A 25,963-nucleotide genomic window follows, 5' to 3' on the forward strand; every position below is an offset into this window, starting at 1 on the left:
GACCCCGTTCACTTCTCAGAAAATCTGGTAGCGCCGGGAATCGAACCCGGAACCTCTGAAAATGTAAGCAGGAACTCTGACCACTAGACCACAGACGCAATAACGCTGTCAGTAAATCAGATTATATAGCGCCTAATGACTGGACGATAATGAACAGTGAAATGGGAATGATGTGAAAGGAAGCGGTCGTGGCACAGATTAAAGTGTTATCCTGACATTTGCCTGGGGGGTCTCAGGAAAATCAGGAAAACTTCAGAATACAAGCTCTCCCGACCGAGATCCAAAATCAACTTGTAGTGTATTCAGCGGTATTCAGCGGAGGCATATGGGGAGTGGAGGTAGAGCTCCAGCATTCTTGACTTCAGCAGTAGACCGAAATGAATGGTCAGCTTCAAATCTCCGGCAACTCTACGCCCAGGGGTATCCCCCACCCGCTATACATTGGATAGGAGGCCGGATGGGCCCCAGAGGCGGTCTACACGACGTGGGGAGAAGAGAAAAATCTTACCCCTGCCGGAAATCGAACTCCAACCGTCCAGCCCATTGCTATACCGACTGAGTTATGCAGGCACAAATTTAAATTTACTTGCTTCATTCGCGCTTATTTAACAATGCTGTTGGTAGCTCGGACTACACGTCAGATGGTAGGATAATTAATGAATGATAAATATGAACCGGCTGTGTCCTGATTTGTGATACTACCCCGTCATTTGTCTGCAGAAACTGAAAAGACAAAGAAAGCAGTCTGCATTCGAACAAAGCACAAAGTAGAAGTGTCATCACTTACGCCAGCTTGTTCGATAACTTCCTCACCAAAAGTACATATGTCCGTTCCCTCAACGGAGGTATACTAGCTCGCAATGTGCCTCATTTCAGAGCCCCTAACAGTATTAGGCAACCTGCATACAGGGCAGCGTTTCCCTGTTACGTAACCTCGCGCCATGTTCTTCAGCTGTTCGTACCTCCAATCTTTTACATTTGGGTCGTGTGTTTCCAGCCACTTGGTGTGTTTGTTATTTTGTACTGACGCCCAAATTAGCGATGTACTCGCGCCGATCACGGTACTCCGCATGGTCTAAGGCAAGAACCGTCTTCGCTCGTTCGAACACTGGCGATCGTCGGCTCGAATCCCACTCGAGGCATGAACGCCTGTGTTTATCCTGTGTTAGTGTTGTCCCGTGTGTTGGTAGCGGGCCTTGCGACGGGCTCATCCCCCGTCCATGGAATTCTATCGACTGTGTACAGGACTACGAAACTGAAAAAGCGGCCAAGGTCCACAAGTGCTGTCAAGCCACAGATAGATTTCGAACACACAACAGAACACGGAGTTGAAAAGCCGACTAATTTAATTTTCGAATAGCTAAATACGTGACTGTTGCTTTAGAATGGAAAAGTTATGCAGGGCGAACTACATTACATACGCAGGGGGGAGGGGTGAGGAGGAGGAGGAGGGGGGAGCCCCTACAACGTCCGGTGGCCTTCAACCCGATGTGTCGGTCGCTCGGTCGGTCGGTCGCTTGAATCTCGTTACGTCTGAGGAGTAGGACGCGGAGGGAAGGGTGAGGGGCAGAGCGGGAGAGCAAATGAGCAAGCGACCATGTCTTGTACTACACTACTAATCCTAGACTCGCGATAATGGCCGCACGGCTGCATGTCGATACACACTTTCTGGGCTCAAAAAAAAATTAGCGAGACATGAGAATACACAACAGGTGCGCAGGCGCAGTAACGAAGTACGGAGTTCAATTGGAGTGGTATAGTTCTTACTTCTTTTAAGCCTGAAATTCAATTACATAATACATAAAATGAAATATACATAAGAATTCAGTTCCTACCTCATAGAAAACACTGCCTCTATATTACAAAGACGAACTGGTTGACAGGGCAATACTGGCTCTTTATTCCGAGAATCACGGCCGAGTTTCGATTCCCGGCAGGGCAAGATTTTCTCTTCTCTTTCAGAGTCCAGGACGGCTTTCGGGCCCATCCAGCCTCGATGGGGTAGCAGGTGGCTCTCTCTCCGGGGGCAAAGCTGCCGACTCACCTAAAACTAGCACCGCGGTCAAGAAAACGTGCATCTATACGTCCTTTTCCCCCATGGAGATACAAATCCACCGTTCTTTCCTTGGTACTAGATAGGGATGAAGGGTCAGCTTCACGCTCTGGCCGCCTTATCCCATGGGGAAAAGCTCCTGGCACACACTGGATAGGAGGCGGGGTGGGCTGGGTTAAGGGGTTCAGGAAGCAGTGCAAGGGTGTGGACTGTACTCGTGTGTTCAGGACACGGGCCAGGGGCAGGCTGTTTATGAACACGGTAAAGATTACCCTTCGGTTATCTATCCCTGTAACAGGCAGTGGAGGCCCATGGAGTTGTGAGATGTCGAGGCTCAAACATTTTCTAGACAATCGGCTCTGAGATGGAGGTGAGGTTGTCAGCCTTGCGCGCCGGCCGCCCTTTACGCCCAGATTTTCCTGGTACTCTTTTCTGTTAGAGGCTGAGTCGACCCCGGGGCCAAAGTGGGGCTGGAAGGATTAGGTCAACTGTAAAAATCCAATGACCTTATCGGGATTCGAACCCGTGACCTTCCTGTAGTTCCTATGACACTGTACATATATGTGAAGTATGTGTGAATGTCATCTGACAAGGAGGAGGATGGTTCGAAGGCTATCTGTGCATATGGCAATGACACTTAACCTTCTGCATCTTGCGTCCCACCAACCTTTTTGTCATAAAGGGCCGCATAATCCCACCACAGCGAAAATAAATTATCTCTTTTCTGTTTCACTAACCATCCTAACATTCGTAGAAATAATCAAAGTACTTAAACCGTAGTTAAACACTCCTACACCATAAATTCATATAATTTCAAGCTACTAGTAAACAGCGTGATATATCCATCAACTCAGCACGTCTCTGTTCTGTTATATTTCTTTGGATTTCGCTACGTATTTTTTATTTCTTTATTTGTAATGCCGTCAGTCTTGCGTCCAACACCCAACCTGTAGGGTCAGGTCCTTGTATTCATGCCCCCTGCTACAGAGTGGCCCCGTTATACCCCCAGGCACCGGTTTCCCTTTTCGTTACCTTCTACGACAGGTAAACATTATTCGTAATATACTGTATCCATTTATCGATGCCCCTTCAAGGGTACTACTACCGTTACATCATACTTTGAAACCTGATGTCCATCTAAATAGGACTCAGATAAGAGAAAATAACATTTACACCTTACAGAAAACACAATACGTCTAAATTATCAATCTACGGCTCTAGAGTCCTTCTGTTCAGAATCGCTGGGTTATTGGACTTTGTCCATCGTCCAGTTTTCTAGAATATAGAAAACACAACCTTTCGGAAACTGGATCTGTTTCCGTCCTCATGTGAGGGGGGAGAAGACTCCTACTCAGTTTGATCCCTTAGAAAGAGCTAACCTCCGAAACGTTGTGTTCTCTAGTTCCTACAATTCCGGACGATGGACAAAATCCAAAAACTCAGTGATTCTGAGTGTTATGCACCATCGTCAGAGCCCTTTAGAGTCCTTTTGTTGGACGCTGGCAGCATTTTCAGTTTCTTAATTCTATACACAGTTGGCAGAAAACCTTGGATGGGGGATCGGCCGCTACCTACACATAATAAACACACACACATCCATGCCTTGAGTGGGATTCGAATCCACGATCCCAGTGTTGGAGCGAGCGAAGACAGCTCATGCCTTAGGAACACACACAGTGACATCGGTCGTACGACGTCCGTACTGTTCATGTCGCATCATGTAGTAGAATAGAAAGTGTGTCTTAGCTTTCATACGTAACGACATGCAACATCTACCGTACCACAGTCGGAGAGCAAAGTGTATTTGGTCGCTGTAGTGTGAAAAGGAGGTCGTACGGCAAAAAAATCGTACGACATTTTTCCGTACGACCGATGTCGCTGTGTGTGTGTTCCAGTCCTTAGGCCGCGCGGCCACTGCGATCAACAATCTGCCTAAATTACAAACACTAATTAGTTAATGATGTTAGTAAAATAAACGCTTGTTACTGTGAAATCCCATAAAGGCACTTTTAAGTGAAAACGCAGTCTATAATGCCAATCGGAGTGGTTCGCATAGTTACCACCGTGCTTTAAATGATTAAAAAAATGTGAAGGCCTAACGATTAATGGTGGCTGTGACCTTCGTAACACATCATTGAACGAAGTGTAGCGTAACTCAGATGACGTGTACACGCTATGAGAAGGTGCGGCAGTCCGTAATTGTGACAGGCGTGCCATCGCTGCATTTTTGCCTGTAGGTTCTGGGGGAAAACCACGAAAAATATCGGTCAGGATACTCGGTGTGCCGGCCGAGACACAAACCAGGCACGTCCTGAATACATGAGCTACATTTTGTCTAAAACATCTCTGACGGTGTGTCATATCTCGAGTAGCCAACCTTACGGAATTGAAATCCTGTGTGTACAGCGAGACAAACATGTGACACAGGGATTTTGGTTCTGACAGGGCTCCCATATATAGGACATGTTGTCTACACAACCAGTGCATATAACTAGTAAAGCTAACCTTGTAACAGGCCGTGGAGGCCCATGGCTTTACCCACAGGAAGATTCCTGGTACTCATTTCTGTTAGAGGCTGAGTCGACACCAGGGCCATTGTGCGGCTGGAAGGAATAGGCCAGCTGAAAAGTCCAATGACCTCTTCGGGAATCGAACCTGTGACCTTCAGGCTAGTAGCATACTGCCCCCCCCCCCCGAGAGATCGCATGAAGTCTTTCACTCTTGCAAGGATAAAGTACTGCAAATATGTCTAATGACGTGCAATTACTTTCAGTGACTACAGTGTATGTCTCGTAAGGTGTACTGGTAAGAAAATGCAACACGGCACTCCTATATGGTATTCCTGCAGTACGCCGAACACAAAATCTAGTAACTTTGTAGATAAAGGTAAAGTCCCTGTGCTTAACTAATTAAGCACTATGCCATGAAGGCGTATGGTACAGACCAACGTTTTATTACCCTCGCCACTAGTCGGTGGTGAGTCGTCAGCTTCAAGCCCAGGCCGCTATACCGCTGGGGAAAGAGCCCCAGGTACCCATTGGATAGGAGGCTGGCTGGGCCCCAGAGCTCGTCTGTACGACATGGAGAAGTGAAAATTCTTGCCTCCATCGGAACTCGAACTCCAGCCAGTAGCCATGCGCTATCGCGGCTCCAGTAAACTTTATAGTGATGACGTAATTATCTAGGTCACAATCTGATTATGACGAGCCGTCAGAGATGCTTGAGACACGCGTCTGAAAAATTTACGTGAAAAGTCAAGAAGAGGCATCCACAGCTGGGAGCCATTACCCATCCGGTCATCGTAACGGCAAGAAAGAAAGTCAGAGAGCATATAACATTTTCAGATATAAATGTGTGTGACGAGGGTACATTAATACAACGATGACATATCTACATTATCACCGCTGTCCTAAATGTTATCTGAAACGACGTTTCGGAGACGTGACTCTGTTTCCGCCCTCATATGTAGAACCCTATTAGTTCAGCCCCATCGACACATCTCGTCCCAATCTCCCGACCAGACGCAATGAAGTCTCCGAAACGTCATTTTAAAAACGATTATATAATGTCCAGGGAACAAAAAAAACATCGAAGACCGAGAAAAAAGATCGCCATTCGAGTGTNCTAAAAACGATTATATAATGTCCAGGGAACTAGTGTCGCTCGAAACCCATGTAACCCAGAATGTTGCCAACCAGCAGCTCTCCAAAGTTACCTTTAAACAACAGCTACCCCACACCTAACGAAACATTTTACANTCTTTCTCATTGCGGTTCTTCCTTATTGCTGTAATCTTCCTGATCTAGTGTCGCTCGAAACCCATGTAACCCAGAATGTTGCCAACCAGCAGCTCTCCAAAGTTACCTTTAAACAACAGCTACCCCACACCTAACGAAACATTTTACAGAACCCTTACCCGTTCTTACCCCCATGTCGGTGTGTGTGAAGTACAGAGTTTTAAGTAATTCGATTTTATTACTAACGGAGTTTAGGTTAGGAGTCGGGATAGCTCAGTCAGTATAGCTACGGCCTCGATGAGCGGGGTTCGAATCCAGGCAGGGCCAAGATTTTTCTCTTCATGGCGTCCAAACCGGCTGCGGCCCACACAGCCTATTCAATGGGTACCGATGACACCTTCTCCAGGGGTAAAAATGACAACTCGCCTCCAAGTAATGGAGAAGTCAAAAATGGTGGATCCATACCTCCACTCCCCCATACGTCTACATGCATCACTGCTTCATTAAACTTAGGGACAATTTTACCTTTACCTTCCTTCTTTTACCTTACATAGTTTAGGCTCCATCTGCGTAGGGTCCCACGCATTTTCCGAATTTATTTCAATTGACCTAATCCTTCCAGCCGCACTATGGCCCTGGGGTCGACTAAGCCTCTAACAGAAATTAGTACCACGAATCTTCCTGGGGGTAAAGGGTGGCCGGCGCGTAGGGCTCACATCACCGCCATCTGTGAGCCGATTGTCTAGAAAATGTGGGAGCCTCGACGTCTCACAACCTTATGGGCCTCCAGGGCCTGTTAAAGGGATACCTTTACCTTTTTTTTTAATTTCATTCTCATCATTTCTCCGTTTCAACTTAACTGGCCTTGTTATTCCTACTTGAACCAGCTTCCGTGCCCTATTCCCCCCAACCACATGCCATTATTCGACCCCACCAGGGGGAGCGCCCCACGCTTTGGAAATCACTGGCTCAAGCTATAACGCTTCTGACCTCTTGTTCATTCCGGCTGACGCCTCCCGTTGTTTTCCTCAGTTCGGTCAGACACGTGCCAATATATTAACTTATAAAAGGTAAAGTTGTCCCTGTCCATTCATGAAGCACTACGCCATGGAGACACTTTGGGGAGTGGATGTATAGATCCTCGCATTCTTGACCTCAGCACTTGTTGGAGGTGAGTGGTCTGCTTCAAACCCCAGCCGCTTTGGAAAAGTCACCATTACCCATTGGATAGGAGGCTGGGTGGGCCCCAGAGCAGGTGGTACACGTGGAGAGCAGAAAAATCCTCCCCTTTAGAGGGACTGGAATTCCGACCCCTCGGTCGTCCAGCCCGTTGCCAGTCGCTATACCGACTGAGCCATTACGGCGGATATTAAGTCATGTTGGGCCATAATCACTGCTCCCACGTCCTTTCCAACTATGCGTTCAGTCATCCTATCATTCGATGCTACACAACCGGACACAATGTCAGTGTCGTTACGTAAACCATACATGCAAATATCCGGTTACAGTTAGTCCAGATGCCTGATATACGGATGGAAAGATGAAAAATGCTGCTTTCACAGTTCAGTGCATACTTTTTTTTTAATTCGCTTAGTGGGCGGTGCAGTCCAACTGGGTCCACTCGGCACGGCGGCCACTGATTGGCCTATTGTGGCCTGCCTCGGATGATTATGATGATGGAGAATTTTGGTGGAATAAAGATTGGCAGGGGAAACCGAAGTACTCGGAGAAAACCCACTCCAGCGCCACTTCGTCCACCACAAATCCCACTTGACCAGACCCGGCATTGAACCCGGGCCGCCGCGGTGGGAATCCAGCGACTAACCGCTTGAGCTATGGCGCGGCCTGAGTACATACTTTAAAAAACATGTGACATTTAGGAAGGCAGATGAGTCACTTGTCTCTTCAGACAGAGCTTGATTTCTTCAAACCTGCATCATTACGTTCAAAAACAAGTACAACTTCTGAGTCTTCCATAAACGAATAAATGTATTGTCTGTGAAGAGAGCAGTCTTCTGGGATTTGGCACCGTGTATATGTGGTGTTAACCGACGTTTCGGAGGAACGTATCGCCTCCATCTTCAGGGTAGAAGGAAAAATACAAGAAATCCGCAAGCGAAGAAACCGTGAGAACCGGTAAAAGCAGACTGCTTCACGGTCTCTTCGCTTGCGGATTTCTTATATTTTTCCTTCTACCCTGAAGATGGAGGCGATACGTTCCTCCGAAACGTCGGTTAACACCACATATACGCGGTGCCAAGTCCCAGAAGACTGCTTTCTTCATAGTCACCGCCGTGAAAGCCTCAAATCTTACAAAATATATTGTCTATTTACAGTTTTTAAACAAAGGCTCTACACTGATATTTTGTCATTTATACTCATCAGCACTACCTATGTCATTACTTTTTTCCATTTATTTGAATTCTGTGTTTTTTTGTGTATTTTAGAGATACCTTTTGCTTCACTAATCCGAATTATCTCTTAATCTGGATGACCTCAGACCCAATTACTCCGGATTAGCGGGCGTTTTACTGTACTAATAAATGTCAAAAGCGATGTTGGTAGCACTGCAAAAGAGAGCACATGTAAACTTTCCTCATTTTCACTCAGCTAGATCTCAATACACGTTTTATACAAATGCTGCGTGAACAACACGGAAGCATGGAAACTGGATACATTTACGGAAGAACTGCCGTTCAGTATGGCGGAAACTCGAGTTAGAGGATGGAAAGAAAGGCGAAGAAGTGCCGATGACGTTGCGGCCATCCATTCATGTATCGGAAGTTAAAGAGCGGATAGATCAGCGTATCCGGGACAATCGAAGAATCGACACTGCTAAAACTGCATCTGGAATGAGTAGCATCGGTCACGGAGAGAAATGATGCAAAAATATTGTAAGGAACCCCAAATGAAATTATTTTTACTCTCAGGGAAGCAGTTAACCTTGTTTAAATGCCATATCTAATGTCGTTCAGTATATATTCATTCTGTCCCTTATAATAAATAGTTCAATGCCCGTTGAGAATTCAAGGGGAAGCCCCGTAATTTCGTAGAGGGCGACGAAAAGGGAAACCTCGACTCAGACAGTAGCGTATGTTCGCGAGTCCCACGAGACTCGGACCCGAGAATGACTGCACTGACGAGGATCCGCAGCAATTGTAAAGAAGAACCCGTCCTCTCGTCAGAGAGGGAGCGCCACATCAACAAACCCGCAACTGAGTGATAGTAATAAAAATCTGGTCATAAGCCCCAGATGCTGACAGACCGTCGGTCGTAACAGAAGACTCAGACTTAATTTACTCGGTTATGTTCTGTAGTGAACTGCAGAGTGTAAGAATTAGCGATAGCGCTATAGTTACTTGTAGTTACGTTCTGTATGGGCCGCGCCATAGCTCAAGCGGTTAGTCGCTGGCTTCCCACCGCGGCGGCCCGGGTTCAATCCCGGGTCTGATCAAGTGGGATTTGTGGTGGACAAAGTGGCGCTGGGACAGGTTTTCTCCGAGTACTTCGGTTTCCCCTGCCAATCTTCATTCCACCAATTGCTCCACAATCATCCTCACCTATCATCGGGGGCTGGTACAATAGGCCAGAAGTGGCCGCAGTACAAGGGACATAGTCCCACCCCACTAGCAATAAAAAAATATGATCTTTATGTGTTAAATAAACCCAACTGCCAATCAAAACCCCGTCTATAGTCACTCATACACGTGACAATATAAAGGCTCTCACTGTTGCACGCGATGGGCCTTGACACTTACTAATTTATATAAAAGTGCAACGGCCCAAGATATCGCTTTTATAAAAAATCAGTTTCCGGGGTTTAATCTTTCCTTAATTCAGAACTCATTACAAACATCTTACTCCAAATTCAAGGCACTCTGTATGTGGAAATGTTTTAAGGGTCATTCTGCCTTGCTCCGGCAAGTGAATTCGAAGCTCAGTGTCCATAAAGAATTTCTGTGAAGTATTTATCGTACTGCCAAGGTGACGACAGCCTGCGGAGGGAAGTGAGCGGTGGGACTGGTGTTGGGTTCTCAAGGACACTGCTTCAAACCGGGAAGGCTACGCTCAATGGTGAATAACTGTTATGAACTGAGCAAACTCCTCATTAACCTATCTTATGGTCACACAGAGATACTGGATTTTCGGACTTGTCCATCATCCGGATTCTAAATAACTAAGAAAAAACACAACGTTTCGGAAATTGGCTCTGTTTCCGTCTTCAGGTGAGGGAAGACACCTACTCTGTTGGGTGTCTGGATTGAGTGATCGGGGCTAGCTCTTTCTAAGTTTCCGAAACGTTGTGTTTGTTCTTAAAATCCGGACGATGGACAAAGTCCGAAAACCCAGTATCTCTGTGTGTTATACACCGTCAGAGCCCTATAGTATCTACTATCCTACAGTGCTTAAACCTCTAGAACGCGAAATTCATCTGCATAATTATTGGTATAGACAAATTCAGAATGCATACACGGTTATGGTTGGAAAGCCAGAAAAACAGACCACTATGAAGATGTGGGAGAATAATATTAAAAAGAATTACTATGAAGAGGGAGAGAGAAGAGAAAGAAAGTGGGGAGGTAGTGGGAAACACTGCACTGGGTTGGGGGGGGAGAAACTATATCACAGTTTTTGAAGGTTCACAGGCAGTGCCCGCTCGTCCTTCTGGTAGAGGTAATGCATATGATAGGAATTAATGCTTTATGTGACGTTAAGAGGGCTGCATTATAGTTAAATTTGATCTAACACTGGGAGGGCTTCATTAGGGCGAAATTTTGACGTCACCGTTGGGAGGGCTGCATATGAAGCAGGCAGTGCAACGTGGAATTTGGGTACCAACTCAGAATTTGCTCTAGGGTTGAGAAAGACCGCGGAAAACCTTGGTCGATTCTGGGAAGAGTCAAACGCCTATTTACGCTGATAACGACACGGACCGAACAGAGAACGGAAGACACGATATGGACCACACAGAAAACGAGTGAAACGACGCAGACCGCAGAGAAAAGGAAAAATAATGAGAAAGCATGTGACAAGAGGAATACACTGACACGGAGAGCAGGGGGATCTCATAAAGACAAGTAAAGTTGTATCTGTGCTCAAATAATTAAGCACTACGCCAATAAGGCGTATGGGGGAGTGATGTATGGATCTCATAAGATTTTTTTCTTCAATATAACCGATGTCGGGTAAAAAAGGAAAAATTATGAGATGGTACGAACCGTATTAATTCTGGCTCGGGACAAGGGACAGAGGACTCTTGTGAACATGGTAACGAACCTTCGGGTTCCAAAATGTGTCAGGAAATTCCTGAGCAGTGAGAGACTGGCGGTTTCTCAAGCGGGACTCAGCTCCATAACTTCGCTTAACTAAATTCTCACCTCACAGTAAACCCCGTCTTCCAGGCCGACTCTGGGGTTCACACAGCCTCCTATCCAATGGATACAGAGGGTCCTTTCCCCGAGGGCCAAAGCGGCAGGGACGTGAAGCTGACCACTCACCTCCAACTAGTGCCGAGGTCAAGAAAATATTGATCTATACATCCGCTTCCCCATATGTCTTCAAGACGTAATGCTTAATTAGTTAAGCACAGGGACAACTATACCCTTTTTTCCCCCCCTTGGCACTATAGCCCCAGTGGGCCTAGGCCTACTTCCATGAACTTCTCCCTTCCCTTCGGTTTTTCTAGATCTAACACATATGGTAGGACTCCTTGGGCGAGTGATCAGCTTGTCGCAAGGCCTCTACCTCTATACAAACACAGAAAAAACGCACACAAACATCCATGCCCTGAGTGGGGTTCGAACCCACGATCCCGGCTTCCGAGTGAGCGTAGACAGTGCATGCCTTAGACCGCTCGGCTACCGTGACCGGCTCAACTATACCTTACCTCACAGAAAACACAACGGGTCTCAATCAGAAGGACCAATGGCCAACGCTTTTGGTTGTTTATTTAATGACGCTATCAGTACCTGCACTAGACAGCGTAGAATCGTGGGATGACTCATGACTGCTGAACGGGAAGCGATCTGGAAGGAAACGGACGTGGCTTAATCGACGTACTATCCCACCACCCACACAGCCGGTGTCCGGACCCAGAATCAAACTAAGCACCTCTGGAATAGTGACAATAGTACACATTCTGGAGGCAAAATGTTAAAGCCGCCCGTACTGTGCTGCAAAGGGTTAGGGTGTTGCTTTGACGACATTACTCTTTAATTACAGAATACGCCATGATAGAAGGAAATCGTAAGAAAGTGGAATAGAATGAAGAAAATCAGTTTCTGGTATTTTTCCATGAAGAGTTGAGGAACATTCAGAACTGAGAGCTGGCAGGTATTCCATTCGAAAGAGAACCGTTAACCCTTACATGCCCGGAGGGACAGAGAGAGAGGAAAGAAAAGCAAAAGAAAGGGAAAGTCATGGGAGAAGTGAGAGGGGACAGGGACAACATCACTTTGTTAGAACTTTCCCTGGCTTCGCACTCTCGTCGTGAGAGGTTAAAAAAAGATAAAGCTATCCCTGTAACAGCTCGTGGAGCCCATAGGGTTGTGAGACGTCGAGACTCCCACATTTTCTCGACAATCGGCTCACAGATGGCGGTGCTTTTGTCAGTCTTACACACCAGCCGGGGCCGCGCCATAGCTCTAGTGGTTAGTCGCTGGCTTCCCACCGCGGTGGCCCGGGTTCCATCCCGGGTCTGGTCAAGTGGGATTTGTGGTGGACAAAGTGGCGCTGAGGCGGATTTTCTCCGAGTACTTCGGTTTCCCCTGCCAATCTTCATTCCACCAAATTCTCCATCATCATAATCATCCGGGGCAGGTACAATAGGCTAATTAAGTGGCCACCGTGCCGAGTGGACTCAGCTGGACTCCACGCCCCACAAAGTGAATTAAAAAAAAATTACACACCAGCCGCTCTTCAGCCCCAGGAAAGTTCCTGACTCATTTCTGTCAGAGGATGAGTCGCCCCGGGGCCACAGTGGGGCTGGAAACATTAAGCCAATTGAAAAATGCAATGACCTCATCGGGAATCGAACATGCGACTTTCCGGCTTGCTGCACAGCGCATCAGACAAAAGCATTATAATACTGAAGGCATTAGAATAGTTAGAAGCGGGGCCTCGAGAAAGCAGCATCGAAATTTACGATTTTCTAAGCTGATGGTGAACTGAGTCATTTGGCCTTCATAACAGAGGGGGTTATTAAATCGGGAAGACTGCACGAGGAGCAGCACTTGCTTGAAGACAGTGACACCGAGATGGGTGTTTAAAATACAGTTCCTATCGCACAGAAAGCGATCGGGGAATAGGTACAATAGGCCAGAAGTGGCCGCGGTACCCACCCCCACTAGCAATACTGTATAGAACATGGCTGTCTAGAAGGAGACGGTGTACAGGCAAGGTACAGAGGATCACTATAGCAAGTACAGGCGGCGAAGAGCCACCTGCAGCATATGCGCGTCGCAAAGGAAGCATCCAAGGACAAAAACGTGACGAGACATGAATTTCAAATTCGGAGAGACATTTGGCAACCGCGGGATCACGAAGCGGAGACATCTGAAGAGAACGGACAAGAGCCGAAAACTGTGATACACATCCAGACATACACTCACAAACTGCATACATCTGGCTTCGGTCAATTCTATCATGTCGCGGGAGGACGCCGGTTCGAATACACTAACTCTCCAGACTAAGGTTCTTGGTGGTTTTCCTCACGCCCTCCAAGAAAATGTGAGGCTAATATGTCAGATTAGGCCACGACCGCTTCCTTTAACATCCTATTAAATTCAGTTATTCACCAACGCTTCTAACATCTGATACCGTATATACTCTCTACATTAGAAAGGTCCAGGAAAACCAGGTGGGATTGAAATTAATTGGGTCACATAAGTTGCTGATCTATGCTGATGATGTGAATCTACTGGGTGATAATACAGATTCCATAAAGAGAAATATAAAAACTGTAATTGACGCAAGTAATGAGGTTGGACTAGACACAGAGAAATCTAAGTATATTTGTTGCAGTCACTTCACGAATATGCAGGCTAAATCATGACATAAAAATAACCAATAGTTGCTTTGGAAATGTGGCACAGTTCAGATATTTGGGAACACCGATAACAGATCGAAACCTGATTCAGGAGGAAATTAAGAGGAGACTGAATTCAGGTAATGCTTGCTATCATTCAGTAAAGAACCGCCTGCCTTCTCGTCTGCTGTCTAAAAACTGAAGAAACAGAATATACAAAAATATATTTTTGCCTGGGGTTCTGTATGGGTGTGAAACTTGGTCTCCGACATAAAGGAAGGAATATAGACTGAGGGTGTTTGAGAACAGAGTGATGAGGAGAATATTTGGACCGAAGAGAGATGAAATGACAGGAAGTTGAAGGAAACCGCATAATGAAGAGCTTCATAACTTGTACTCTTCTTCAAGTATAATTAGAATGATCAAGTCAAGGAGGATGAGGTGGGCATGCCATGTAGCATTATGGGGGAGACAAGGAATGTGTATAGGATATTGGTGGGAAAGCCAGAAGGAAACAGACAACTAGGAAGACCACGACGTAGGTGGGTGTACTATTAAAATTGATCTTAGATAGGTAGGATTGGGTGATATGGACTCGACTGATCTGGCTCAGGATTGGGACCAGTGAAGAATTGTTGTGAACACGATAATGAACCTTCGGGTTCCATAAAATGCTGGGAAGTTCTTGAGTAGCTGCACATTTGGCAGCTTCTCAAAAAGGGCTCAGCTCCATGAGTGAGTGAGTGAGTGATAGCCTCTCTACACCTACAGTAAGCTCTAACAAGTTCCCATACAGTCACGAGAAGTGCAGTTCTGCACACTGTTGCAGGTCCTTATCAGGCTGTACAGTGACAGCAGGAACCTAAATAGCTTTACAGCCTCTCTACACCTACAGTAAGCTATAAAATGTTTCTGTACAATCACGAGATCACGAGAAGTGCAGTTCTGCACACTGTTGCAGGTCCCTATCGGGCTGTACAGTGACAACAGGAACGTAAATAACTTTACAGCCTCTCTGCACCTATAGTGACCTACGAAATGTTCCTGTACAGGTAGAGCCAAAAAAAATATTCTGAAAATCACATTTAACCTGACCTGCGGAAACTGTGCGTAAATACAACTATAACTACATATTTGAAACTGTGTTTTAGAACTCGACAACTCTCTTTAGATAAGTCGCGAAAGACAGGAGGGGCAGGAGCCACAGTTTAATATATTACGCTGTATTATTTTTTTATCACTAGTGGGGTGGGACTAAGTCCCTTGTACTGCGGCCACTTTTGGCCTATTGTACCAGCCCCAGATGATAAGTGAGGGTGATTGTGGAGCAATTGGTGGAATGCAGATTGACGGGGCAAACCGAAGTACTCGGAGAAAACCTGCCCCAGCGCCACTTTGTCCACCACAAATCCCACTTGTGCAGGATCTAGCGAATGCGAAGAGAGACTAGGACAGTCGGGCCTTTTTACCGACACTAGACATAACAGGAAAACGTTCATAGGTCGTGTCTGAGAAGCACGGTGGCAAAATATACGGGGTCAGTGGTTGCATTTGCAGTGCGGGAGTTTGAAGCCTTATAACAAAGATCCCGTTTTAAATCATAGACGCCTCAGTCAGTGGACTCGACCAAGCCCACTGCCCATTCTCCTAAGAAAGATCTGGTATGAACGAACATCCCTGGGTGCCCAAGACATTCCAGCACGCCTTTCAACTGTAAGCCTCTAAGCTGATTAGTTAGTTAGTCACTCTCTTTCCGGCTGCGCCATAGCTCAAGCAGTTAGTCTCTGGCTTCCCACCGCGCCGGCCCGGGTTCGATCACGGGTCTGGTCAAGTGGGATTTGTGGTGGACAAAGTGACGCTGGGGCAGGTTTTCTCCGTGTACTTCGTTTTCCCCTGCCAATCTTCATTCCACCAATTGCTCCACAGTCACCCTCACCTATCATCTGGGGCCAGAGGTGGCCGCAGTACAAGGGACTTAGTCCCACCCGACTAGCAACAAAAAAAATAGTTAATCTCTTTGCGTGGGGTGAGACTGGGTCCACTTGGTACGTCGGCCACTAACTGCCCTATTGTAGAGCCCCGGATGATAAATAATGATGAATGTGGAGCAGTCGGTGGAATGAAGATTGGCAGGGGAAACCGAAGTAATCGGAGAAAATCTGCCTCAGTGCCACTTAGTCCGCCACAAATCCCACATGACCTGACCTGGGCTCGAACCCGGGGCGCCGCGGTGGGAAGCAGGCTACTAACCGTCTGTTATGGAACGGCCTCCATAAGTTGCCTAAGCCCATACGAATCGACGTTAAGTGCCCTGTTTATAAAAAAAAATCACTGCTACAGGAAATTTTGGGGGTACGCGGTAGCGTAGTTGGTTGAGGCACTATACTACAAGCCGGAAGGTCGCAGGTTCGAGTCCTGATGAGGCGGATATTTTTTCAATTTACCTAATCCTTCCAGTCGCACTATGGCCCTGGGGTCGACTCAGCCTCTAACAGAAATGAGTACCAGGAATCTTCTTGGGGGGTAAAGGGCGGCCGGTGCGTAAGGTTGACAACCTTGCCGCCATCTGTCAGCCGACTGTCTAGAAGATGTGGGAGCCTCAACCTCTCACAACCCTATGGGCCTCCAAGGCCTGTTACACGGATTACTTACAGGAAATTTTATACATTCATATCGAATAAAGAAACTTGTAGCACTGTCATAGGACGCTGAGCTCCGCCCCTACATTTTTCTCGGAATTTCAATTTCAATAGTAATGCTGCAGGGAACATAAAACGCAGGAGTGCAGTCACATTTTTTTTTTTGGATAGAGTTTCAGTCGCTTAATGCACCCAAAATATTCCAAATTTGAGCGCAGCTGATACCCAGTCTTCACAATTTATATTTCCATGCAAAGCGGCAGACTAATACATTCATTTATTTAATTTATCAATGAACTAATTCCACAAACATATTTCTTCCCCTTTGGCGCTATAGACCCAATTTGAGCCTTGGCCTACCTCCATGAAACTCTCCGTTTCACTTCGGTTTATTAGAACTTAGTAGAAATTCGGTAGGATTCCTTGGGCGGGTGATCAGCTCGTCGCAAGGCCTCTACCTGTACACAAACACTAAACATACATGACCTGAGCGCGAGAACGGCTGTGCATGCCTGAGACCGCTCGGCTACCGTGACCGGCGCACAAACATGTATATATTCAACAGGCGTTCTTCCATATATAGGTCCTATCTAGGGGGGGGGGACCATCGAGTAGCTTACCAGTTCCACAGAACGGAGTCCATCTTGAGACGTCTACAGTTGCTAAGCTAATTAATAAATTTCCAGTATTTTAATGGGATCCAAAGGTTAATTGCCGTGTTCATTAGAGGTCGCAACTCGTCCCTATCCTGAGCCAGATCGATCGATCACACATCCTTCATTCCACTCCTCAAGATTCATTTTTAATATTACTCATAGTTTGGTGAATCCTGCTGCATCTCCCATCTTCCTGTATAAATTTGTGTCACATGCCCAGCCCACATCATCCTTCCGCGTTTGATCATTCTAATAGCATCTGGTGAGGAATACAAATTACAAAGCTCCTCATTATGTAATTCTCTCTGTCCTCTCGCCCTTCTTTTAGGCCTAAATATTCTGCTTGGCATTCATTTTCAGTAACTCGCAGCGGCAAAGGCGCTGCTATATGCTGATGTTGTGATGATCCTTGCTAGATGTGGCTGGCTACTCGACTACTTAACAACACAGCAGCAAAGGCTCCTACTTCACAAGTACCAAACAAAAGGAAACACGACATTTTGCGGTAAACATTTGATTAGAACAAACCTTATGGATAAACAATGAAATTATAGAACAAGTGATAATCTGATAGTCATTTTGCTCCTGGGTCTTTGCACTGTGTGTATGCAGACAACGCTGCCGACGTTTCAGGGGTACAGGCTGCCTCCATCTTCAGGGTTGCAGAGAGAATGACGGGTTAGTGTTCATGTATATATAATACTGTAGTATACGTATTCGCAGGGGGCGTTGGTTGAGGCACTGTCACTAGCCGGAAAGTCGCGGGTTCGATTCCCAATGAGGTCACTCCATTTTTCAATTGGCCTAATGCTTCCAGCCGCACTACGGCCCTGGGTTGGACTCAGCCTCTAACAGAAACGAGTATCACGAATCTTCCTGCAGGGAAAGGGCGGCCTACTGGCGCGTAAGGCTGACAACCTCGACGTCTCACAGCCCTGTGGGCCTCTACAGCCCGTTAGACAGATAGCTTTGTCGTTTTCTTTTATGTTTACAGAATGATCTTCCGAAATGTTATCACAGACAGGCCACACTGGTTCACTGCCAAAACAAGCTATGCGTAACACGTGTGTTAATAAACAGAGAGATTGAAAAGAGGTCTAGCTTCTAGATTATCTCGGGGAGCAGTTTGTTGAAAATTAACCGACGTTTCGGATGGACATGTCACCTCCATCTTCAGGATCGAAGAATTAACCAAGCAAGAAACCAACATGCAACAGGCAGAGTAGCTTATGCTACGATCATTAAACGTTACTTGAGTTTCAACGCCTACATGGTGTTATATCCCAGAATTCAGGGCTCTTCATGACCACCGGGGTAACAACCTCAAGTCCCTAAGCAATGTACACGTATGATTGTTAACGTCTGGAACTTATGTGGAAATGTAAACCGTCGGCCGTCACCTGGCACAGACGGGAGAAGTTGTAGGCAGAACATGCCTATGAAAGCTGCAACTTGGTACAAATATTCCTGCTGCGCATGCGTAAGAGAGGCCTCGTCCCAGACGGAAAGAGGGGGGAGCCAGCCTTATTGTATGCAGCTGATCGTAAAACACTGGTCATGAATAACTCTCCGTGGAGCAAGATCCTTTTCCAGAGACTAACGGCTGCTTACCTACGGAAGAAATTCCAAGCGTTTTATGGAACCTGAAGGATCATTAACGTGTTCACAAGAGCCCTCCACTTGTCCTTATCATGAGCCAGATCAATCCAGTCCATACTACTCCATCCCATATTAGATCCATTTTAATATTATCCTCCCACCTACGTCTTGGTTTCCCTACGGGTCTCTATCCTTCTGGCTTTCCCACCAATATCCTACAAGCATTATTCTTCTCCCCATTCGTGCTACATACCTTGCCCATCTCATGTTCCTTGACTTGATCATTCTAATTATATTTCGCGAAGAGCACAAGTTATTAAGCTCTTTCTCTCCAACCTCCTACCACTTCGTCTCTCTTCTGTCCAAATATTCTCTCTACCACGAGCCAGGTTATTTCAACGAACACCTTCCTGCCCTATTCTTAGGATCGGTATTGATTTTATCCTCCCATCCATATTATGGGATAAAACGCCAGGATCGGACTACACGGTGTTACATTCCAGAAGACAGAACCTTCGATGTAGACTGTGTCTCGACTGTTATTCAAACTTGGCCACTGTTCTTTGAACCTTATTACGCGCCACTCAAGTCATTACGGCCCAATTATAAGTTTTCATTTTCGAGACTACAGACTTACAATGTCTGGTTGTTTTTATACGGGGTTATTCTAAATTACTGTTGGGGTCTCCGTGGCCTATAAATGGAAACCCCGACAATAATTTAGAATCGCCCTGTATATGAGAGGATGCCAGAAATTGCACATGCGGACGTAGGTTCTTTTAACGAAACACTTTTTTTTCTCCACGTCGTCCAGACTGGATCTGGGGCCCACCCAGCCTCCTACCCAAAGGGTACCTGGAGACTCCTTCCCCGGGAGTAAGGCGTGAAGCTGACCACTCACCTCCAAATAATGCCGAGGTAAAAAAACATGGATCTATACATCCCCTCTCCCATATGTCTTCATGGAGAAGTGCTTGATTACTAGGAGGACAACTCTGCAGTTACACGAGTACCTTTGATCCAGAGGCCCAATCTAAGAATTTCAGGACTTACCCACTAAAATTATAATTCCGGAATCGGAAATTCAATTTCGAACCTTGGACAGTTTCTTCAGGAAGGACCCAGACCCCCTGAGCCCACTCTTCCGGGGCCCTCTCAGAATCCCCCACTACCACACTTCCCGACTGAATTTTACAGTGGACTGGGGATGTCGGGTTTTGATAAAATGTTAATTTAAGTTTTTATGAAGTTTGTTTATGTTCTGATACCTCGAATCGTTAACTCTTAACGATCCATTGTAAAATATTAATTAACGTGCTTATTTGTAGTACTTATAATGGTGTAATATTATGTTAGGGTCCCTCTATTGATTTTATAATAAAGACAATTGAATTATAGTGTAATATGGGGTTAAACTGTTGGAAAATGGGTCTGAACTTTCAATTCTATGGACACAACCCAGCACATCTCACGTTATAACGAACTCGACCTTACGACCCGTTTTCGGGAATGTATTTTAAGTCGTAAATCCAAGTTTCGTCGGTATGCAATTTTCCCTTACGTGGGCTTTATTACAAGAGGTTATCATGGAGGTAAAGGTTTGCAATGTGAACTTCCTGATCCTCGTGTGGGGGGCGTGTTAGAATATCTCCACCGTAGCCTTGCGAGCCGTAGAATACGACGAATATGGAACAAGGTGCGTGGGGGATATAACTGTACCACCCTGTCACTTAAGGGACATAAACAGAGGGACATAGTCGTCAAGTTTGGGGGGTCTGACGCAAGGCTGGCGACGTTACTCTGTAAAAAAATAAAATATTGTTGCGAAATCCAAAGAAGTTAAACCCGGATCAAATCTGGCAGAATCTTCTTAGGAAAGCGGTAGTCTGGTAGGTCTGTACCAAAGTTTCGGAGGAACATAATGCCTCCATCTTCAGTCTACCCTAAATATGAAGGCTGTAAAAAAAGGTAGAGCTTCCCCTGTAACCGGCCATGAAGATCCATAGGGTTGTGAGACGTCGAGGCTCAAACATTTTTTAGACAATCGCTTCACGGATGGCGGTGACGTTGTCAGCCTTAAGCGCCGGCAGCCATTTACACCCCAGGTAGATTCCTGGTATTCATTTCTGTTAGAGGTCAAGTCGACCCCAGGGCCATGTTCCTCCGAAATGTTGCTACCCACTGCACAGTATTATGAACAGAAGCAACTGGTTTGCTTTGTTCACTAACCCTTTGAAACCACGCCCCGCATGCTTTACCCTCAAGGTTTTATGGGTTTCGTATGATTCTCAAACTATGATAATTTCGGCACCGTTAATACCTAGTTAATTCGGACGCTGTTTGCGCCCTTTTACGGAGGAGATGAATCTGAATTTTACTGAGCTGAAGTTCTGGCTTCGAGAGATGAAGACACTTCGTAAAAGGCAACGTACTATACTTTCTTTCTGCTTCCATGGATTATGCCCTTGAGACAACCAGTAGTTATCCTTGGATAGAACATCCCATCTTCCTTAAGTGAACACAGTGAGTGTGGGGTTTTGCATCTATGTGTACCGACTCCCCCTCTCGTGACAGATAAGGCGAATCCTTGTACTTGATCTAGCCCGTTACGTCACGTCTATAAAAGTGTAACCTCGTACTGTCACGTTATCTCGGTTATCACAGAAACGCTCTCTGCAGGCGGTACGGTGCGCGCGCAAGCGAGGTTATCGTACGATAAGACGGGACTGCCAGAACCACACCGAACTGTTCGGTTACGTAGTCGCACCGTTGCGATGGGACATCGTCTGGTAAGCCACTATACAGACGAAACATAAATTAAACCTTCGAAACGTAGTAGTTACTACAGAGTAATTCTAAATTACTGTAGGGGTTTCTGTTGCCTTTAATTTTCAAACCGGAAACAACAATACAAAAATGCGCGTTTTGAGTTGTTCAGCATTCTGCAGTATTGATTCCATTGGTAAGAAGAAAGTTTTTGAGTTATACTTTCATATTCCGTAAGCAGTTTACTTTTTTTTTCCGGTTTCAAAATTATAGGCCACGGAAACCCCGACAATAATTTAGATACACCTTGTATATGTGACTAATAATTCAAACATTACAAAATTATATCGTTTTCTCATACGTATGTCTTTCATATGATTCTGTGACTAAATAGATATTATTTTCCCAGTTGGGCTTTGTAGTATTGTAGTGCTGCATCCCCCACCCCTTAGAAATCACCCTACATTTTATAGCGATTTCCCGTTGTTTTATTTTGAGTTTTTAAATTTAATAAGTGTACGTCTAGTTTCATTCCAAACTCTAACGAATATACGCTACCAAGCCCGATCAAACTGAACTAACAAATCTTCAAATCTATAACAGCATTATAATTTCTTATGCAGTCCGTCAACATATGTACATTCCTCATTAATCATCTTATGATGGCACATCTGGGCCGAAACATGTTAGCGGTACGATAAAAACATTTGTATCACGGTGTCTCCTCAGATTTTATTTGTTTCTGTAATGAAGACGTGGTGAGGTTGTGACGACCGGAACTGATTTCACAACGCAACAACAAAAAATTAAAAGAATGCGTCTATTACCATGGTCACATCTGTCCATTCTCATGCTACTGGGAACTTCTGCTAATACCTGATGACACATTCCAATTTACGTTAAAACTGGACAACAATGGGCATTTTACATGAAAGACTGACTACACGCGCTTCTTGGAGCATTTGGAAATTAACACACCAGGATATGGACCAGTGGCGTGCTCTTGTGAACACGGTAATGAACCTTCGGGTTTCATAAAATGCTGGGAAATTCTTGAGTAGCTACAGATTTGGCTTCTCCTCAAGAAGGGCTCCGCTCCATAAGTAATATCTGCAAGAACGAAAGATACTGCGAATAGCAGTTGTGGAGAAACGTTAAACATATTTAACGCCCAATACATTTCTTCTGAACATCTTACGGTTTTCGTGATAATTGAAATAAGGATAATAAACAAAGCAAACAAACTCCGTGGCCTATAGTTCGCAAGCGAACTACACCGACCGAGGGACCGCCGTTTGTCGGCGAAATTAGTGCCAACTTTAGCGGATAGAGGGTGTCGCGTGCTTAGCGCAATGAATCCCCACGGCCATTAATTTCGGTTTTCTACACCGGAGCCGCTATTTCCTTGAAATAGCTCCTCAGTTATCATCACGAGGCTGAGTGGACCCCGTTCCACACCCACTACTTTTCAGAAAAAAATCTGGTAGCGCCGGGAATCGAACCCGGACCTCTGGATCTGCAGCCAGGAGCTCTGACCACTAGACCACAGAACGCACTAAAATTTCGATGCTATGCGTCTCTTTCCCAACTAGTTACTCAGGCTTGAATGAACTTCATCTACTGTACAGCCTAAGCTCTGGTCTTTATAGCCCAGGTTCCGGATCCTGGCAAATGCCAACGCAAAACAGGAGTTTATCTAAATATGAACACACGGGAACAACACTCGCAACGAAGAATAGCTTTGCCGGCGAGGACCAGCAGAAATTTACTGGACTAGACTGAACTGCTTGCGAGTGAGTCGTTGAAGGCTCACAAAGCCGTCAGACACAGAATGAGGCCAGTCATCCCGTGGGACTCGGAACCAAGAATCGCTATGCTGGCGAGGACCAGCAGCAATTTACTGGACTGAACTGTTCCAATCTGTATGGTAACAATGCATAAACTATAAATTAATGATTATACTGTTTACCGATCCATTTCTATGTATAATATCCATTACTACAGATTCCAACAATACTACGATACGTCACACCGTAATTTCAAATTTTTGCACTGTTGAAGCTTTCGAATTTTGGCTCGATCTAATGAAACGTTTATGAAAAAAATGTTCATAATTTTCTTCCTTTCAGCAAATAACTCTAGGCGTATTCAAAATGGATTACCATAAAATTTCATTTTTGGAAGTGTTACAAAAATTTGTAGATATATTCCAATTTGGTCATAATCGGACAACAATAAAGGACATTTTACACAAAGCCTAACAGGTGTTTCTTAGGTCCATCTCTCCTGTTATTTTCTACATATTTGTCGGCGCGAAAACCAATCTAACAGAAGTTGTCGAGAAAAATTAATTACGTTCTACGCCGAATGCCCTTTTCTGGCAAGTTTGGAGGCGTCATTAAACAAAAGTGAGTCAAACCGCAAGACTGTTACCCTGTGCTGCGTTTTATAACTTGCTATTATGCACATCAACAGTTGAATTTCTGCGTAGACTCATTACACTCAGGTACAACTAACATGCAACATTTCAGGTGAAGTTTCAACACGTCGACCAGACTGATTCCCCCTGGTACACGGAAAATCAGTGTTGTACGGTGTATTGTCTTACCTTATGACGTAACAGCGAGTATTTCGTATCCTCTTGAACGTCCAATTAAAGGCTGGATCTTGAAAAAGTCACGGTCTGTATTGTCTTGCGGTCAAAAACGATTAGCACAAATCGAATAAGGTCCAATATCGCACAACACCACCATTACTCGTCTAAATGTGTCAAACCAGAAGCACCATTCATTGGCGAAATATATACTTCACTCCGTGATATTTGAAATATTTCGTTCACGTAATTTAGTATTTAAACACCATGATAAATACAATAAGCAGTTTCTCAGACTACAAATTTCAAAATGTTATGTAATGCACTGGTTGTTATAGCAGTATGTATATAACAGATTCAAAATCCGTCTGGTCCAAAAATTAATAACACTTCTGGCAAAGCGTCACGTGCAATGCCGCCCACTTGTTCACCTGACCGCGTTGTTAGGGGCATTACTGCGGCAGACTCTTTACAGACACCTGAAACACAAAACAGCACAATTACTCCACAGAAACGTTCTAAACAGATAACATAACAAGTCAACTGACGTTTCGGAGAAACATATCGCCTCCAACTTCAGAGTAGAGGAAAAAGGAGAGCATGAAACCAGCGTGAAATCAGAGCACTGGAGGCGATATACCTCCGAAACGTCGGTTCATTTTCAATGCACTGCGCGGCGTTATACCCAAGAGGATAGTAAAGGTAAAAAAAAGTAAAGCTATCCCTGTAATAGGCCAAGGAGACCCATAGGGTTGTGAGACATCGAGGCTCCCACATTATCTGGACAACAGGCTCTCAGATCGTTGTGAGGTTGTAAGCCTCAAGCGTCGACCGCGCTTTAGCCCCAGGAAGACTCCTGGTACTCATTTCTGTTAGAGGCTGAGTCGACCCCAGGGTCATAGTGCGACTGGAAGGATTATGTCAATTGAATAATCCAACGACCTCAACGCGAATCGAAACCAAGACGTTCCGGCTTGTAGCATACTGCCTAAACCAGCTAGGCTATATATAGCGTGCCCCACAAGATAGTACTATTCGTAAGCAACGATGTGAGAACCTAAAATCCTAAAGGAGCACGTATCCAGTAAGACGGATAACAATACAAATCGCTCGCTACTTAACGGAAAGTCCGTGATTTCTGTACACAGCAGAACCTGGGTAATCCGAATTCCTAGCAGGCCAAACTGACTTACAGGTAAAAATGTTGTCCCTGTGCTTAATTAACTAAGCACTATGCCCTGAACATACATGGGGGAGTGGAGATATAGCTCCACGATTCTTGACCTCGGCACTAGATGAAGGTGAATGGTCAGCTTCACACACCCGCCGCTTTACCCCCGAGGACGGAGCCCCCGTACTCATTGGATAGGAGGCTGGGTGGGCTCCAAAGCAGATCTAGATGCTGTGGAGAAGATAACAAATTTTGCCCCTACCGACTCAGCTCTCAAGACTCCAGAACTGACTTGTTTTTTCACTGGCTCTACAGCCCCCTTGGGCCCTGACCTCTGATTTTCAGTTTTATCGTCATTTTACAGACGGTACAGCTACTTGGACGACTGATCAGCTCATCGCAAGGCTTCTACCTAAACACAGGACAACACAAACACAGAATAAACACACATACCACACATCCATGCCTTGTGTAGAATTCGAACCCACCATCCCGGCTTCCGAGCGAGCGAAGACAGTGTATGCCTTAGACCGCCCGGCTACCTTGACCGGCCAACTGACTTACAGAACCAACGAAATTATATGAATAAAAAAAAAGTTAAGCTATCCCTGTAACAGGCCGTGAAGACCCATAGGGTTGTGAGACGTTGAGGGTCCCACATTAGATAATGTGGGACCCTCAACGTCTCACAACCCTATGGGCCTTCATGGCCTGTTACAGGGA

The 25,963-nt window shown here is 45.5% G+C and overlaps 1 protein-coding gene across 5 annotated transcripts in view; it reads right to left on the reverse strand.

Annotated features, from left to right (window-relative positions):
• Nucleotides 1–25,963, reverse strand: part of LOC111874015 (ecdysone receptor) — a 513,347-nt gene that overhangs the window by 442,513 nt on the left and 44,871 nt on the right. For all 5 annotated transcript variants that reach the window (XM_023869122.2, XM_023869123.2, XM_023869124.2 and 2 more), the window contains exon 2: nt 24,085–24,548. The gene's annotated coding sequence lies outside the window, so the exon portion shown is untranslated. The remainder of the gene's footprint in view (nt 1–24,084; nt 24,549–25,963) is intronic.

Source organism: Cryptotermes secundus, unplaced genomic scaffold (assembly GCF_002891405.2).
Source record: "Cryptotermes secundus unplaced genomic scaffold, Csec_1.0 scaffold1230, whole genome shotgun sequence".
Taxonomy (NCBI): Eukaryota; Metazoa; Arthropoda; class Insecta; order Blattodea; family Kalotermitidae; genus Cryptotermes; species Cryptotermes secundus.